Source organism: Micromys minutus (assembly GCF_963924665.1).
Source record: "Micromys minutus genome assembly, chromosome: 12".
Classification (NCBI taxonomy): Eukaryota; Metazoa; Chordata; class Mammalia; order Rodentia; family Muridae; genus Micromys; species Micromys minutus.
Window position 1 is genome coordinate 5,791,110 of NC_137981.1, and position 16,016 is coordinate 5,807,125.

The 16,016-nt window shown below is 41.9% G+C and overlaps 1 protein-coding gene across 2 annotated transcripts in view; it reads left to right on the top strand.

The window, feature by feature from the left end:
- ATXN7 (ataxin 7) overlaps positions 1 to 16,016 on the top strand; it is a gene marked incomplete at its 3' end in the record, with an annotated part of 129,400 nt that overhangs the window by 25,558 nt on the left and 87,826 nt on the right. For both annotated transcript variants that reach the window (XM_080926538.1, XM_080926540.1), the window contains exon 2: positions 10,576 to 10,668. The remainder of the gene's footprint in view (positions 1 to 10,575; positions 10,669 to 16,016) is intronic.

The following is a 16,016-nucleotide window of genomic DNA, read 5'->3' on the forward strand; positions in this document are numbered from 1 at the left end:
TGAACCTGGAGAATAATATAATAGTGAAGTAATTCAGGCACAGAAAGACAAATAGTGTCTAGTTTCATTTCATGTCGAATATAAGAAAACTGAACATACAAAAATAGCACCGTGGTCATTGTCAGGTTCCGAGAGTAGTGGGGAGGGAATAAGGCAGCAAGCATGGCAAGAGTTGTGTCCTGACAGGTTTCAACTCTGGTGGCTGTAAGGTCAGTGACTGCAATTAGTAACATGTACATGAAAGTCACTAGGGAGCGTCTTGTGTGTTCTCACCATACAAGAACTAATGAACAGGGAGGTGGTGGGTATGCTCCTTAGTTCCATTTTAGTCATGGCAGATGCTCATGAACTGTAACATGATCATACAGTAAGTATATACAGTTCTATTTGTCACATAGAACTTAAATGTCTGGAAGAAAATAAACATAACCTATTACTTGATTAGCTGTGACAAATGTACCGTATTTATTTAAGAATGTAGGGGAGTGGACAGTGAGATGGCTAAGCTGTAAGGAGCCTGAAGAGCTCAGTCTTTGACCAACATGGTAGAAGATAACTCACTCTCTCAAACTGTTCCTTAACTTCCACAAATGGCCCTGATGCCAACCCTCAATTAAACAAACCAACAACAAAATAAATATTAAAAAATTAGAAAAGGAGTTACCAGGAGAAACTGGCCCTGGGGGTTTGAGGACATGCTGTACAGTCTGTTACTTTTTTTGTTTGTTTGTTTGTAAATGAAGTTTAAAGAAAAGATTATGTCGAGGATAAGAGTTGATAATTCAAGTTTACTTTCACCTTGCTGAGAGCCCGAAGGAAGGAAAATAGCACTTTGGATTCCCAGCTGATGCCCATGGAAAGCAGGGCAGTTCTTCTTTGGGTTGTCTTATAAAAACTGTGGCAGTGAGCTTGCAGAACCCAAGAGGCAGCATCCCCAAATGTCCTCCCTGGGATTTCCCACCGGCAGGACTTCTCCCTTGAGTGGCATTTGCTGTCCTAGTTACTCAGAGGATAAGAGAAATGAAGAACTCTCCTCTTCCCCCTCCCACTGAGTCTCAATGGGCACAGGAAATGTAGGTCACAGTTGCATCACCGAGAGGAGAACAGGAAGGTATTCAGGAAGTGCTGCTAGCCCCCTCTCTTTCCATTCACTCTTTAGAATAATGGGGCTTGAGCCTGGTTATGATGAGATGCAGGAACCAGGGGGTTGCTTTCATGTTGTCATCCTAGAGTGCTGTGCTTCCAGTCAGGGATAAAACGATCTAAATCTTTCTACACTGAATTTCTTTAAATGGCACAAAGCAGCTACAAGAGGTCTCTTTGTCTCTTCATTGTCATTGTCACACTGTAGAGAATTTTTATTGACTTAATAGGTTTGAATTATTGAAGCTGTCCTCATGTCCATACAAAATCATTATTTGATAGTCATGTAACTCTAATAATATATCTTGAAAATGACATAATCATAGGCTCAGTGTCATCTTGAATAGCACACAAAAACCACAAAATATATTATTTTTAGCCATATTTAAAGTATGCTGTTCATGGCTCTCTGCTTTAAATGGAAAAATCTTATGTAGTTTAAAATACAACAAATCCTTTGAACATTATTTAAATTATTCCTTACACATGTATGTATTGCTAGCTCCTTTGTGAGACATCCGTATTTCCTGACACAATGTGTGTTACTGACGTAAACAGTAAATCTGTGTGCTAGAACAAGGCTAGTGTTCCGTTTGTACTTCCTCATTATCTCTATCAAGATAATCAATCCATCTAGGTTCAGAAAATCAGATAACAAACTGTTGAAAAGGCTTCGACATTTTCTGCCCGTAGCACAGTATCAACACATGGCACCTGACAGTGCCACTGCATATGCGTGCTTCTGTCACTCCACCAGTCCAGATGCACAGCCACCTTAACCCTGCAGATGTCACCCTGTGCTCTCCCTTATGCTGACCTATACCCACTGCCTCCAGCCCCACCTTCTCCCAGCCACCAGTCTGGTTTCCAATCTTAGAATTTCATCATTTTGATAGTGTTGAATAATGTTGTTTAAAATTGACTTTTCTTTCAGCATCTAAAATATAATTTTAAAAAGACCATTTATGATTGCATTTTAAAAGGAATTTCTTCGAAGTTGTTCCCCAGCATTTGATTTGTTTTCTAGCTTGAGTACTACAAACTGCAATGCTACATTTGACAAGCCTCTGAAGTTAAATATATGAACACATCACCATTTATAGCATTTACTTTTTTATTGCTGTTAAAGATGACACCCTTTATAAAGTTAAGGCAAAAGGTACTCTGGGAACTAAAGTTTGCCCTGCTAACAAGCCAGTATTATGATTGAAGATTGAACAGAAATTAGAAATCCAAAAGGATATTTATTATATGTATAATACAGAGATAAAGTATGATCATATTTATGTTTCATTTCATCTTGGAAAGTCTTCAAAGGAGAAGGTTTTCTTGCTCTGCATAATTAATGTGATAGGTCATTATGTAATCAGGTCTGTAAAATCCTTTGAATGTGTTTGTGAACAAGACATGGAATTTCATGGGTTAGTGAAGTCTGTGTTCAGACAGCCTCAGAAGGAACAAATCTTTGTCAGACGTCTATCTGTTGTCTTACAAAATATAGGAAGTATTCTGGGATCTGTAGAGGAGGGCACATTGATGTTCGACTGCAGATAAGATCATATGGCCAAACGGACATCAGAGCTGTGCACATAGACGGTAGGTCTCTAGTGCCAGTCTGCAGATCCTTAGCAGTGAAGGAGAGGTAGAATCCGGACCAATCTTGTACAGAATTCATGATCTGAAAGGCAGTCAGCAAAGATTCTCAGGAGTGGGAAAGCACTGGCTTCTCACATTTCAGAGTAGTTTACTTCCAAGTTAGGAAACTACCCTTTGTAATGGAATTGATCTGTGAGCCCTGCTGTTCCTCCAGGCAGCATGATGCCAGCACTAAGAGGGGTATTGGGATCAGGAAGGGAAACAAGCATTGACTGACCATCAACTATATGCCAGTCATTGTGTGAAATGCTTCTGTACATTCATATGTATGGTTATCTGGAAAATTACATTGGAAAAGGACATTCACTGAATGACAGACCCAAAGTAAACAGCATCCATAACTTTTTAATACTAAAGAAGCCAATTTTCTGGTCATATTTACTTAGAAGATTTGTTGCTTCCTATGTATGGGTATGTGATGTGTATGTGTATATGTGTATATATATATATATGTATGTATATATATACACATGTATATGTAGACATACATATATGTTCATGTATAGAGGGGAAGTTTAAAAAATGTTATGTCTATTAACTAGTATGTATATTATGAGGCATGAGTTCATATTATATGCTTGAGCCAGGAAGCTGCAAAGAATATTGGAAATTTTATTTAAATTATGTACTGAGAAAGAGGTGTGGTTTCAGAGCCAAGTATGATAGCTCATTTCTCAGGATGCTGAGGTTCACAGATCACATAGTGAGTTAAAGACCATTCAGGGTTACATTGAAATTTCTAGACCAGCTTTGGTTACAGAGTGAGGCCTTGTCTTAAAACAAAATCCACCACCAAAAGTCAGCCTACCAAGCAACCAAAACCTAACGCTAGCTTCCTGGATTTGCCCTTTGTCTTTTAGGGAAGAGAAATCTGTCATAGATTGCCCATACTGTTTTTAGAAATAAAATTTAAGGGGATGTTGAGGTAGCTTAGTTAAGAATGCTTGCAGCTCTTGTACAGGATCCCAGCACCCACATGAAGTGACTAACAGCCTCTTTAAATTCTAGTTCCAGGAGATCAGCGGAGGATCCCTTTTGGCCTTTGGGGACAGGTGCACACACATGTGTGCACAAATTAAAAAAAACAAACAAAACAAAACAAACAAAAAAAAAGGCCTTAAAAAAGACATTAAAAAATGCCTGTGGTTAAGGCATTTGCAGCTCTTGCAGAGGACCTGGGTTTCATTGTCCACACCCACGTGGAAGCATATAATGGTCAGTAAGTAAGTTCTAGGGGCTCCTATGATTCACCCTGTATACCAGACACTCAGTGTTGAGCATATACATACATGTAGACACACATACATAAAATAAAGATTAATGTATTTCAAAAGAAAGCTTGGGAGAATAAAAACATTCACGAGCATTATTAGTTAATAGCACACATTATCCCCCTAGGCAGTGCTTTTAAGTTAGACTTTGATATCTGATGTTGACCTTCATTTTCCTTGTATGTGTTCTTTGTAAGGGTTATGGTGATTTAAAGTAAGATTATGCATACATTTGCTTCAGAGTGAGCATTCAGTCAAAGTCAGTAACAGTTTTGGCTTTGGAGAGAGATGTCTGCCAGATTCTTTTTTCTTCCTCTCTTTTTTCCTTCCTTCCTTCCCTCCTGCCTTCCTTTCATTCTTTTTATGATTTATTTATTTTTCCTGTGAATACACTATCATCTTCAGACACACCAGAAGAGAGCCTCAGATTCCATTACAGATGGTTGTGAGCCACCATGTGGTTGCTGGGAATTGAACTCAGGACCTTTGGAAGAGCAGTCAGTGCTCTTAACTGCTGCGCCATCTCTCCATCTCATCTGTCTGCCGGATTCTTATTAACTTCTTTCCTAAACAGCCTTATAAGAGCAGCAAAGAATGACCTGACTTGAGGATATCTGTGAGTTTTAGAATTCTTTAACACCAAATCAGTAACAGCAGAAGCCGTCCTTTGGTAGGGTATTGGGCCTGTAACCCTCCCTTCTCTCCAGTCAGCTTTGCAACTCTCTCCTTTGTTATCAAACAAACAAACAAAACCCGGTACGAGTACAGTAATTTAATTGTAGTTCTCACCCCTTCCTTAGTGTTGCTGGGTGGATAGGCTTCTACTCACCCCTGGTAGTGATGTGACAGCAGACCAAAGCACAGATACCACCAAAGTCCAGCTACATGAACCAATGCATTTTATTGGGGTTACTTACAGGAATAGAAATGACTCAAAGACAGCTGCATCACCAAAAATTCACCCCAGCACTGGTGACAGCTCACTCAGAACCTGGAGTACACTGTATATCCTACAGGCGGGTCAGCAGGTTGGAGAGTGTCCTTTCAGGGACTCAGTTGGCCTAACCCTTTTCTAGGCAGCTCAGCTGGTTTCTGCTTCTTTTAGGCAGCCTGTCTGGTCCCAGTGTCTTTGTAGCTTGACCTTTCTGAGAGTGACTCTCAGCTTTTAGTGTTTACTCAGGCAGGAGCCTAGTGAATCTAGTCAATATTAGGGACTTCCTGAAGCTACTGTGAGGTTTTTTTGTTTGTTTGTTTTTTAACCTCCTGCTTAAAGCGTTTCCCAGCAGGGTGCTATGTTTCAATGGGGATGAAATGGTTAGTACACAACTCATATCGTCAGGTTCAGTTGCCTAGGAAGGAGGATCAGTCAGTGTCAGAGAAGCTGCTGTCTGCTGTAGAGCAGCTGTATTCAGTTCTTTATAAGACAAGAACATCCCCTGCTGGGCATTTAGTACCAGTGATTGTGAGAGCTCACCTGTCAATGTCATCTATTTTAAAAGGAACTTGTTAAAACTCAGTTTGCCAGACCCTGGAGAAACAAAGATGAAATGTTGCAGAGCCCAGACAGCCCCAGGTGTGAGCAGGTGTTGGGTGGGAATGAGTTACTTAGAATTTAGGAAGTCTAGAATTCTAGCACTTGAAACAACATATATCAAGAAACAGGAATTGCTGTTGGAGGATCTTGAGAGATAGCTCAAGACTTCAGAGTTCTTCCTGCTCTTACAGAGGACTGGCATTCAATTACTAGAATCCATACTTGGGTTTACAACTTCCTGTAATTCCAGCTTCAAGGGATTTTGATGCCCTCTCCTGGCTTCCACAGGTGCTGCACCCCAATAAGTAAAATTAAATCTTCACTTGATCTTAGCCAAAGGCCGAGAAGCGATGTAAAATTAAATCTTAAAAAAAAAAAAAAAAAAAAAAAAAAGCTGTTCTCTGTGGCTTTGGAGACAGTCATTTTAAGCTCAGCTTTACTATGTGAGTGCTTCTTCATCCTGCAAGCTTCAACTCCCTCGAAAATGAACATGGTAAGAGTCTGTACACCGTTGTCTCCGAGAGTTAAGTGATATGATGCAGGTGAATGTAGATACAGTAACATTCGACTACTACAGATGCTGTTGTCATTCTGTAAATTGCAATTTTCTGACATGACAGAGAAATCCATGAGAGGGATATTTATTGTATGTCTACCACTCCAGGGTAAGGGTAAAGTAGTATACTGTACTCAGACTCGATGGGGGAAATAAGCTTTGCTGACCTCTCAACTGAAGGAAACAGGAGTCTAGTTACTTCAGAGCTGCTGCTCCGTGGAGGGAGCACGTGAGCCTTGTGTGCCTGTGCTCCAGGAACGGAGCACCTGTGTAAAAGCTAAGGCCTGAGTGAGATCAGTTGGAAACCTGAGAGCAACTGAATTTTGTGTAGCTATATGACCGAGTTACGGTTTTACTGCTGTGAACAGACACCATGGTCAAGGTAACTCTTATGGGGACAGCATTTAATTGGGGCCGGCTTACAGGTGCAGAGGTTCAGTCCATTATCATCAAGGTAGGAACGTGGCAGCATCCAGGCAGGCATGGTGCAGGAGGAGCTGTGAGTTCTACATCTTCATTTGAAGGCTGTTAGAAGAATATTCACTTCCAGGCAGCTAGGGTGAGGGTCTTAAAGCCCACACCCACAGTGACACACTTCAACAAGGCCACACCTCTAAATAGTGCCACTCCTTGGGCTGAGCATATGCAAACTATCACATTATGTGGAGTCTGTGAGAAAATGAAAGTTCTTTAAAAGCTGTCACCATTATGTCTAAAGTTCCAGTATGGGAGAGGATGAGGCAGGAAGATCGCTAAGAGTCCTTTCAGCCCTGTCCCAAAGGGCCTGAAGTCCAAACAAAACAAGTCACATGAGGGTAGAGACTGTCCTAGAACAGACTACAGAAACTGAAGTGTACCTCTGGAGCCAGATCAGAGCTGCTGGCATCCTTTCACACGGATGGAATTTCATTTTCTCTATATGTATGTTTCTATATACTGTTTCTATACGCTGTGCCTAGGGGAGTGAGTGATCAGAGAGCAATCCTGTGGCCTGCCAAGTCTGCTTGGTCTTTGCTTGTCTTTTGGAGAGGGGAATCTCTAGGGGCATAATACTAGTAGTAGGCCACAAAATACTTGGCTTGCTCTAGGGGCAGACCTCTGTTTTGGATGGACACACCCTCAGTGTGTCTGCTTCAGTGCACTGGTCATTCTGAGAAAACTTCTTGTCTTTCACTCTTTTCCTACAGAGAACAGAGATTGGAGTGAGTATTCGGGTTCCATTTTTTCTGACTCTAACATAACAGGGATCAGGTGGGAATCCGGGCTGTGCTTGCTGCTGGTTCAGCCTGTACAGCCTGCTTCCCCAGGGCTCCTCCAGTGCATAGAGCTCCATGCCTCACAGCAACATTCTGGGCTTTGCTACAAGGATAAGAAGCTTTAAGAAACAGGAAGAAAGATTTTTCTGTTAATGTTTCAAACCAACACTGTCTTGGTATAGCTTTCTATTTCTTCCTTTGCCAGTACTTTGGTAGTTTTGACAGATTGTATCCTATAAGGAGAAATGGTCCAGACTGTGGGTAACAGGACTCTCAGCATCTTGAAGGGGACACAATAGTAATGTTAATCCTAGAAAACACATGGCTTTCCCTGTGAGAGTCAGTATAGCAGTGTGTATCAGCATGGGATCTTCTCTCTGTTTGAAGTGAATGACAATGTATTTCTGAACCCTGAGTGTCTTTTTGTTTGCTTTATAGCATTCAGATGAAATCTGCCTTCCTGTTACTATAAAATCTGTTATTTTGTTAGACAAGTTTTTGTTAGACAAGTTTTTGTTGTTACAGTTACCAAAATCAGTTGAAAAAAAAAAAACAACAACAACTCTGATTGTAAGGGGGGAGCCCTATGTGGCAGAGGCTGAGTATGGGGAGCTGTGGGAGGGGAGGACTTGGGGATGAGGCTATGAAAAAGAACACCCAAGTCTGCCCTTGCTGCCCCAGGCAGAGACCATTTTCCCAGTCCCCAGGGGTCAGGGGCTTCTCGGGAAAATTCACTCTGATCACTGTACGTTTTATTCTTTCATCCTCTCCTTACTGACTTCCTTTTCCTGTAGAGTAGCAGTAAGCACCTGGGCTATCCCAGTCTAAACTAGACGGGACCATTTATCCCAGTTCCTGAGTCCAGGAGAATAGGTTGGGTGTCTTGATTTGAGGCTTGTTTGGTTTAGGCTGTGACAAGGAACCTAGCTTTACAATACAGATAGGATTAGAGGAGAGGGTCATTGGGGGTGAGGCCGCACCCATGAGGAATAATAAATTGGAGCCTGCATTTCTAAGGACTCTGGAAAAACAAAAACAAACCTAAACATTCTCTTTTCTCTGGAAAAACAAAAACAAACCTAAACATTCTCTTTTCTTGGTATGTTCTCCTCTCCTACATCTAACAGACCTTCATATAAAACAATCACTAAACGTTAAGTGCTCATTACAAAGTAGGTATTGAGTAGATAAAGGTTTGAAGGTTTTGGGCCTAAGAAAAAATTTTAGCCCATTGTTTGCACCATTTGATTTTGCAGAACAAAGTTAAGATGATGCTAAAACAGTTTCATGTACTAGAAAGAAAGCAAACCAACACCCCAGGGCCTGGATTCCAGTTCCAAGTCTGAACCATTGCTCTGTGTGGCAGTCTGAGCAAGTGATGAGCCCTCTTGTCTGTCCCCCTCTAATAAATGAGGTCACAGTGACAGAATTTTAAACACACAGTTGTTGTGAGTCAGATGAGAGAACGTAAACAAGTGTGTATGTTTTCTACTAAAGATCCGTGACCCTTTTTCTAAGCAGGGAAGTCACTATTTTAAAATGTGTATTTTAGTAAATAGTACTACCATTCTTCCCTGTAAAACACTTACAAAGGGAAATGGTGAATTTCTTTAAAAGTCAAACTTATCTCAGAAAAGATTTCACCACACCTAAGAGCCAAGGGCTCCTTGGATGCCTTGGAAAATAGCTGAGAGTGAGTCTCATGCTGGAAAATTGAGAAATGGCTTTGCCTGGTGACTTCAGGTCAAGTGGGAGCTGATGTACCAGCTCCAGTTTGTCCCGAAGCAGCAACACTCAAAAGGAGAAGGGCTGCTTCCAACCTAACACCTGAATGGACTGTGTCTGTTCTGGTGCTCTGCAGATAACTGTGAGTAAGGATCTTTTTGTACCTGTAACATGCTTACCATGCAAAAAAATACAACTGGCTTAAGACAGATGTTGGAGGAACTAGAAGCTTTTTACTAGAAGTAAGACAGAGAAGGAACACTAACATGGAAATTAAAAAAAAAAACTTTAAAGATAAAAGAAGACTGGCAGAGGATTAGAAGTCAGGAGGCTTTACACATTACTAAATAGCTTTTTGTGAGTGAATGGAACTGGGACGGTGTGTAGAAAGGAAGGGGAGAAGACTGTACCTCAAGAATAATTTAAAAGCTATAAAGATAATTGTGACTAAGTGGAGAAAATGTGGCATAGAATTTTAGTCTTTGACTTTCTGGGGTGGTGTATTGGTATCTCAAGATTTCAAGGCAGAGAAAGATGCACATTTGGAAGTGTATGGAAATATAAGCTGTCTAAGCAGTCCTGTCACCGCTGACCTCGTTCCATAGCCGGTGGAATTATGGTAGAAGTGTGTTCATAGTGAGCTTCCATAGGACGCCGACCTGCCTGCGCTCTGCGTTTCTGAGACAGGGCCTCACTGTGTAGCAGGCTGGCCGTGAACTCCCAGGCATCTCCCATGTACTGGGATGACAGGGGGTGCACCACTGCCTGAACTGCTGTTTCGTCGTCTGACAGGACAGTCCTCACAGCTGCGTCATTGCCCCTATTTCCTGCTGTCTTCGGCCTCCTTAAGTCAGCCAGTCATCAGTCCTTTGACTCCTTACCTCACTGCTTCCCCCCAAACTAAGTAGCACCCCCTGTTTTACCTTCAGTGCAGGCACACAGGAAGATAATGGAGCACTGTTTCCTTGTGCTTTTTAAGGAGATGAACTGAGTTTTTCCTGTTTAACATTTGCATTGCTTTTATATACTGTTGAATCATAAAGGGCAGAATGAGCATTCCAGATAGTCAGTGTGTGCCTGCTAGTTTAAAGGTATGATTGGACAGGTTTCATAGGCACACGTTTTCAAATAGCAACATTAAACATTGAGTGGAAACCCATTGGCAGAAATTCACACTGATTTCTAAGCCCAAAGATGTTGACTCTGGACATAGTGAATAGTTATTTGTTCTTGGTTTATTGTAAATCCAGTGGATTTAAGTTCATCATAAAAATAAATTGCATTTGTTAAAATGCTTTAAATTTTAGCCGTTTGGTACTTCAGAACACATGTCACAGTTGTGTGGCAGCTAATAGACTGTAGATTTCTGATTAGTTTTGTGTCCACTATTTCAGTCCTTTGCCCTTTCTTTTGCTTTTGTTTTAATCTGAACAGACTTGAGAAGGAAGTACTTGCACAGCCGTAGCAGATGAAGAATCACTGGTAAGCTGGTCGATCGGGAGTCTTGGCCTGTACCCCAAAGAACAGGTAACTGACCATTTTGATGTAGCAGAGCTGAATGAATGGGTTACTTCTAGTTCTGATACAATTTGAGTGTCAGCAAGGGATGGTAATTTTTTAAATGGAAGTGTCTGAAGAGTCTTACACTTTCAGTGTAACCTTAAAGACACAAGCGTCAGTGTTAAGTGACTGTGGATGTAAGGAGTACAGCAGTGCTGTTGGGTGTCCCCTTAGCTCACAAATTGCTGAACAGCACTGCTTGCTGTACATTTGTCAAAGCTTCAGGAATCTGTTTGCTGAATGCTGAAATTAAAGGTGTGTACCACCACCTCCTGGCCGGTTTCAGGAATTCTTTAGACAGGACTCCTAGCTCTACTAACTGTACCTCCTCTTTCCATAGGATGTTGTCTAGTGTGTATTCTCTCGTGTTTTTATCCCCATGTCCAGCTCCCCAAGTTTGAGCGCCACCTACTCCCCCCCCCCCCCCCCCACAGAGCAGCCGCTGAAGTGGGGAGAACCCTGAGCTACATGGGTAAAGACAGAAGAGGCAGACATACTTAGGGCAGAATTTGGAAAAAATCGTAAGGAATCCTGAAAGAGCTTATTTTGTTACATTTATTTATGGCATGATTCTTTGTGTGTTACTCTGTCTTGTGTTTGTGTATCTGCATGGGTACACATGGAGGTCAGAGGACAGCTCGGAGGACTTGCTTCTCTTCCATCATAGGAGTCTGGGAAACTAACTTAGGGTGTCAGGCTTTGGGGCAAATGCCTTTCCTTAATGAGCCATCTTCCCTGGAAGAGTTTAGATTAGTGATAAAATTCCATCCTTCTGTCTATCATGTAAGGGAAGTGGGGTGAGGAGCTGGAGCGCTTATAAGTTAAAATTCAATTTAAGACGTGTTACTAAAGAACTGAACAGAATTCAGACAGGAATGCCTAAAAAATTTCAACTTCAGAAATAGATCAGCATATACTTAAGCAACAAACACACACTTCAATCAGGTCCTAAGCAACTGTAGCAAAACTGGGAAAAGTTCTCTGTAACAGGCACATTCATCTGTAGAGATAACACTTTCATTTTACCAAGCCAAAATGTGAGCACTTTAGGAGTGTGGCGGTTCTGCATGTGAGAGAACAAGCATCAAGTCATCTCTGCTAGCTCTCCACTGCAGGACCAGACGTATGGTGGTATCGTTTAGTGATCATTGTGAAATATCAGGTAGGTGACAAAAGCAGAGGAGACAGGGCTTTTCCTGTATGGTGGCTGGCCACTGGCTGTAGTGGGGTCTAAGGAGAAAAAAAATGTTTTGAAAAATGTTAGAGAAGATCCTTGATGCTGAGTCGTTTACACGTGTGTGCAGAGCATATCTTTTGGAGAGAGGAGAAGAGTGGGGCTAACTTCCATGGGCTACATGACTAGAATATCGTGCGGATGCAGGGAAGCACTGTATGAAACTGGAGCAAAGACTCACGCAATTCCCGGAAGTAAATAAGGGACAGGGAACAAGAGTTGTACACTCACAGATGTACTGAGCAAACAAATCAGTCGCTGGGCCAGGTGGAACTGTGGGGACGTGTCAGGCCCAGGGCCAGTCTCAAGGGGCAGCTCTTTCACGTGCAGTCTCTCTCTCTCAGGTGGGATTATAGAGGGCAGTTTACATGTTATGCTCACTTTTAAGCACTAGGGGTAACTTGATAATCCAAAAGAATACAAGGTTCTCGTACTGGATTCACATTTTAAGGTAATAATTAAAACTTACATGTGTTTTTATATGCAGTATATTGCTTTGAAGTACATACAGTGAAGTGACTAAATTGAGTTAATGTTGCCACACGTGGTTGACTTTATATTCAGAAGTTTCTTTGTCTTGTGCAATCTCTCTGTCTCCCTGTCTGTCTGTCTCTCTTTCTCTGCACTTCTGTTTTAAAGGTAGGGCCTTACTATGTAGCTCTTGCTGGCCTGTGTAGACCAGGCTGCCATTGAGTGCCCCTCTCTTAGCAATCTTTAGGTATTAGGTATACATCAACCACGAGTCCTACATTACAGGGTCATTTTCTTGACCTTATTCTCATTTAGGCAAGGTTTTATTATTCTTTAACCTAAACTGCTCCCAATTTTAGTGTCTCTAAATCACCATCACAGAGATATTTGACATCACTCAGGATAATGTTGAGGGTGTGCTCAGGACTTAGTCCAGAATTAGAGGCGGGGGGGGGGGGACAGACAGAGAGAGACAGAGACAGAGAGAGAATGAGAAATGAGAAAGTGACAGGTGAAAACACCACCGTTTGGCAAAGCAGGGAGTGTGGGCTGGTTTATATTAATGGCCCAGGCTGTTTGGAAAGAGTTGTAATTATTAAAGAGAAACCTGGTACCTGCACTGGAAAGACAGGGAAGTGCCAGGAGGGCAGCACTGCTTATTGGAGGCTCCATCTCATTAGCATGTAAACCCATTTGAAGAAGAAGCCTACACCAAGGAAGAGGTAAAGAGGGTTCTCTGTTTGAAGCACCTCTCCATGGAAGTTGCTTTCCTGGCTTACAGGAAGGCTGGTGCAGCTCTGCTTCAGTGCGGCCAGCTCCATCCTAAGCTGCAGCAGCACATGACAATGTATTCCATGTGGCACTGGTTTGCAAGCCTGAAAGACATAAGTTTTGAGGGGGTCATGGAGTAAGGAACCACAAGAAGACCCCAAGAGTGTTCGGTGAAACTCTGAGGTGAAGACCAAGTTTCAGTGGAGACACCAGGATGTTGGAGATTTCAGAGCAATATCCACTAAGGAAAAGTTCTGAGCTGATGTAAGATATAGGGTCCGTGTTACAGGTAACAAAGATGCAGGGGAGGGGTGCCCAGTTGATTCCATCACTCCAGATGTTGGACAGGGAGCTAGTACAAGGTTTGATGTTTTTCCTGCTGGGTTTTAGTCTTGCTAGGGAATATGCTAATTTTATTTTAAATATTTCCAGAAGCCCCTATTTTGTTTCTGTAATGACCACATTACACTTAACCTTTCAGTGGAAGGGAAATGATAGTAGCCAGCGAACAGTCAATGCACTATTTCTTGTATCAGATGATGGATGTTTAGAAAGAATGCAGGGCAGGATTTGGAAGATGGTGAGTGCAATTAAAGGTGGGCCCTGACCTTTTAAATGGCAGTGAGCAGGGTCAGACTCTGAGAAGGTGACACTTGGCCATTAATGCTGAGAGAGTAAGCTGTTGAGTTCTGTGGTAGAGATAACAAGGCTGATGGAGAGAATGAATGCGGAAGGAGACCTGGACTGTGTAGGAAACAGAGGCACCCTCTGAGTGAGTGCTTAGGAAAATGTGCATGAAGCTAGGGACAGAGCCTATGACTTTAGAGAATGGGCTTTAGCTTGTATCCCAAGAGAAGTGCAGGACAGATGTCAGCTCTCTGTTAATAGAACCATTGGAGCTTCGTTAGTATATAGTAGGATAGGCTACAGATAGCAAGATAAAAAATGTTGAGCCTAATTATAAAATGACAATTGTATTAGTTGAGCAAAAGATGACAGTGTGATAGACTTCAAAACAATAAGGAATGAAATCTAGACCTCCATGATTTATAAAACATTAATGGGTTATGTTAGAAAATAAAACCATTCGAGTTACACTAGATTATGTTGTGAGATGTTGCTGTGTGCTGATAGCTTACTACCACAGTTACAGAACTGGCAGAGGCAGGTAGTATATACAATGTGGATCCGTTGGATGAAGGGGTGATTCTTACTCTGGATATGCTGTTGGGGAATGATTGGAGATTTCATCACATCACTTAGAATAGTACTTCATTTAGAACTTAGAAATGGCTTATTTCTAGAATTTCCCATTTATTTTCAGACAGAAGTTGACTGTTAGATTAAGTCCATAGAAAGAGAAACTGTGGACCAGAAGGAAATACTGCATTATTTAGTCCTAAGAGGAAAAAATACAGATATGTACTCCAACATACATATCTTGAGAATTTCTGCTAGATGAAGAAGGCAGACACTAAAGGCTATTTATTCTATGGCTCCATTCACACGTGACAGCTCACAGAGGCACATCCATGGAGGTAGGATATTTTTTTAGGGGACAAAGGAAGCTTGGAAAATGTCTGTATGGGTTTGAGGTTTCCTTGTGGGTGGTAAAATGTTTGAAACATTGTGATGTTTGTTACACCATACTGTGAATGTAATAAAATGCCTTTAGTTGTACATTTTAAAATGAATTTTATTTTATGTGAATTTTACTATAATCTAAAATAAGTAAGTAAGCAAGTAAATAAATAAATACTAGATGAAAGCTGATAGTAGCATTGGGGAGCTAGATCAGCTGAGAGCAAGGTCCTTAGGGTCCCAGCAGACATACAGAATGCCAGGTGAAGTAGAGTGCTCCCTAGGTTTCAACAGCGATTCAGTGCTGGGCTGCGGAGACAGGCAGACCTAGGGATTTGCTGCTAGGAAGTCTTCGCTGAAATGGTGAGCTCCAGGTTCAGGGACAAATACTGTCTCTAAAAGTCCAAGATGGATGCTGAGAAAGTAAGACATCCAGCATCAACCTGTGACCTTCGAGGCATACAGCCTTGTATGCATCACGGATAAATACAGAGACACAATAAAAAAGAAAAATGTATAAAGAAATAAAAAGATCATTGTATTTTCAGAATTTTTCAAGACTGAATAGCTTATGTCCTGGACACAGCTGGCTTACTAGAACTGAAGTTGTAAGGGGCACGTGTGAGGGGTGGGCAAGGCTAGGCTGGAGAGTGACAGACACGGCCAGGCCAGGGCACGCAGCCAGGTCAGCAGCTGGATGCCTTGTGGCCCAAGGGAGAAGGAAGCTGAGGGAGAAACGGTCTTTAGAAATGGTACAAGTAAAACCCATATCTGGGAACAGAAGAAAGGGCTTCTGATTTCATGAAACTATGCTATGGCTGGACCATCCCCCAAAGTCTCACAGTTAGTTTCTCCTTTTATAAAATAGCTTTTGGCAGGGTCTGATTATAAAAGTATTGTTTAAAATCTAAACAACATATGAAGTCCCTTTAAGTGTAAGGAGTTAAAGCTTGTTATGCTCTGTTTCTGCAAGTCTACAGTTACCTGGACTGTTCTTTGTGCATAAGGCCCCAGTAAGTAGAAGAGTTAAGTCTCTTGCCTCCCGCTTTCTGTATGCCTAGAGTCAGCTAGGCCGCCCTCCGTGCATAGGTGTGTTTCCAGTGCACTCACCTGTTTGGCTTGTTGCTCTGAAATTTTCGTCTTGCTGTTGGACTGCAGTGCCACATGCCGGATTTTATCTGTCAGAGCAGTTGACAAGTGCATTTCTTAGACCTCTGAGAGACAAGGAGCTGGGACATGATGGCCCACGCCCGTAATT